The following is a 3,553-nucleotide window of genomic DNA, read 5'->3' on the forward strand; positions in this document are numbered from 1 at the left end:
GTCTATTCACCCCCCCCCCCCCCTTCTAGACTTTCACCACCCTCTCGGTTCCAACACAAATCTTGTGTATTACAGGACCTAAAGATAGCGATTGGTGTGGGTGAATATAGAGAAGGGCATTACTACTTCAAACAAGATGGAAAAGAAAAAGCGTTTAATGCAGTTAAGGAGCATAGTTTTGATTTATGGCATAAACGTCTTGGACACCCCTCATCTCGTGTTTTGTCTTTTGTCCCTTTAGCAGGCTCTATTAAGAACAGTTTTTTAGCTAATAATTTTTGTGAGATTTGTGTACGCGCTAAACAATCACGTGCTAGCTTTCCTATTAGCATTCATAATTCTAGTGGCATTTTTGACATGGTGCATTGTGATTTTTGGGGGCCGTATAAAACACCAAGTCTGAATGGGTCTACATTTTTTTTGACAATCGTCGATGATCATTCTCGCGGAGTTTGGGTATATTTGTTGCAGTCAAAATGCGATGTGGTCCCTATTTTCCAACAATTTTGTGCTATGGTGACCCGTCAATTTGAAAAATATGTCAAGTGTGTTCGGAGTGATAATGGGACAGAGTTTGAAGGGTTGAAAGAATACTTCCGTACACACGGCATCATATATGAAACATCTTGTGTTTCCACGCCTCAACAAAATGGAAGGGTTGAACGAAAACATCGTCACATCCTCAATGTGGCGCGGGCACTCCGATTTCAGGCTTCTCTACCTATAAAGTTCTGGGGCGAGTGTGTTCAAACTGCGGCATATCTCATCAACCGGACTCCTTCTTCTTTGCTAGGGGGGTTTGCTCCGTTTGATAAAATTTATGGACGGGCTCCACCTTTATCTCATATTCGTGTTTTTGGTTGTAGATGTTTTGTGCATAATCAGAAGCGACATGGAGACAAATTTGCTGAACGGAGTATTCCTGGAATATTTCTTGGCTATCCTCCTAGCCAGAAAGGGTGCCGTGTTTATTGTCCAGACACAGGGAAAATTATTGTTTCACGAGATGTTATTTTCTCGTATAATGTGTTCCCCTTTTCGCAGGAAACAGAAGCAGACTCGGAGTCGCCACCTCTTAACCAGGACAACCTCTTCCCCGAAGAGGAGGAGGAGTGCGTGGATAGTGTTCGGCCTGTCCCCGGTGCCAGGACACCCGCCGAACCAGCCACCCAGACCAACGACCTGCCCGTTGGCGGTACTACTACCGGCAGAGATGAGGTGGCAGTCTCGGAGGTTCCAGTCCCTGTCCTAGTTGATCCGAGCCCTGATCAAGTTGCTAACCCCGATGCACAGGGTCGAGGACGGCGAACGCGTACTCCTAGTGTTCTCCTTGCAGATTATGTAACATACACAGTCATTGGAGCGCCTGGCTCGTTGTGCAAGTATCCCATCACTACCTATATTGGGTATGACAAGTTTTCCTTGACTCATAAATGTTATCTTTCTTTTCTTGATACCGAAGTAGAGCCCAGAAATTTTCGTCAAGCAATTCAGTGTGAACCATGGAGGAAGGCTATGCGTGCGGAAATTGATGCTTTGGAGAAGAATGACACATGGACACTTGTACCTGCTCCTAGACACAAGAAGCCACTTAGGAGTAAGTGGGTCTACAAAATAAAAAGAAAATCTGATGGGAGCATTGAGCGCTACAAGGCACGACTGGTGATATTCGGCAATCATCAGGTTGAGGGTCTTGACTACAATGAGACCTTTGCCCCGGTAGTAAAGTTAACGACTGTTCGCACTCTTTTAGCTGTGGCTGCAACGCGTTCATGGGAGCTACATCAAATGGACGTGCATAATGCGTTCCTTCATGGCGACTTAGATGAGGAAGTTTACATGAGGCTTCCACCGGGGTTCGCACCGTTACAGTCCAACGTGGTGTGCAAACTCAAGAAGTCTCTTTATGGGCTAAAACAAGCCCCACGGTGCTGGTTTGCAAAGTTGTCAGGTGCTCTGAAAAGGTATGATTTCACACATTCCACATCTGATTATTCGTTGTTCTCGTTGCGCAGTGATCATTGTGTGGTACATGTTTTGGTGTATGTTGATGATCTTGTTATTTCGAGAGATAACACAGTTATGATTGCCAAGTTTAAATCCTACTTGGCCTCTTGTTTTCATATGAAGGATCTTGGTACTTTAAAATATTTTCTTGGTATAGAGGTAGCTCGGAATTCTTCTGGTATGTTCTTGTGTCAAAGAAAATACGCTCTTGATATCATTTCTGAGACAGGTCTACTAGGTGCTCGACCACTGGGTACTCCTATGGAACCCAATCATCGTCTTGCTTTATCTGAAGCCCTGCTTCTTGATGATCCCGAACCATACCGTCGCCTAGTGGGGCGTCTAGTTTATTTGTCAATCACCCGGCCAGAGTTAGCCTAGATTAGAAATTAGAAATTAGATTTAAACAACTTTTAATTTTGGATGTAACCCGTAAGATTATTTATTATAGTTCATAATTAAATTCTAATAATTAATTAGACAATTATTATATATCTATTGACTTGATATATCTTATAAATACTGTACAGTAGAGTGTTTCACAGTAATGTTGTCGAAATTGTTGTTAATGAAAGCTGAATGCAAGTACTTGGTTGTAGCTGTTAGTGTTACTATTATTATTATGATTATGTTATATTATATGATTGTAAATATGTGACACTAGACTAGCTGACTTAGTATAACCTGATTGTCAAGAGTAGTTAGAGTTTGGTTTGACATATACTTTGTATTTTCAATTCTATCAAAACTGAATGAAATCATTTCTCTAATCTGGTATCAGCCAGGTATCGTTTCTCTCTCCTCTCCCCCCACTGCAAACTACCCCCTCTCACCATTACTCTCTCTGACTATGTCTTCCGAATCCTCTGAACGCACTGTCTCGACCGGTACTCCATCTCTGGTCAGTGCAAATCCTCTCGCAGGCGCAGATCATTATGTGTCCATGAAATTAACGACCCGGAACTTCTTGTTCTGGCGTACACAGTTGATCCCCTTCCTACGAAGCCAAGATTTGCTCGGGTATGTTGATGGAAGCCTCAAGTGTCCACCGGCGTTCATCACCTCACCGGACTCCGGCGAATCAACCTCGGTCGTTGCACCCACCGCTGCTGTTCCGAATCCAGCTTACAAGGCGTGGGAGAAGCAACATCAGGCCATCCTCTCGCTTCACATCTCCTCAATGGCGGATGAGGTCCTTCACCTGGCAGTGGGCAGGAACACCTCGGCTGAGGTCTGGAGCTCCATAATCGCCGCCCTTGGTTCATCGAGTCAAGCTCGCTGTCTCAATCTGTTCAAGCAGTTCCAAATGCTCCGGCAGGGCAATTCCACCACCGCGGAGTATTTAGGGCGAGCTGAGGTGCTTGTGGAGTCTCTTGCGCAAGCCAGTCGGTCGTTGTCTCTCACGGAACAAAACCTGTACGTGTTTCATGGCTTGCAGTCGGAGCTCAAAGCCATGTCGACCTCCCTCACGGCGACGGGATCACCGGTGTCGCTGGCTCACCTTTCTTATTTTTTGTAGGCTAATTAGTTTATTTTGGTAGACGAT

This window comes from Ipomoea nil, unplaced genomic scaffold (genome assembly GCF_001879475.1).
Source record: "Ipomoea nil cultivar Tokyo-kokei standard unplaced genomic scaffold, Asagao_1.1 scaffold2165, whole genome shotgun sequence".
NCBI classification, from domain to species: Eukaryota; Viridiplantae; Streptophyta; class Magnoliopsida; order Solanales; family Convolvulaceae; genus Ipomoea; species Ipomoea nil.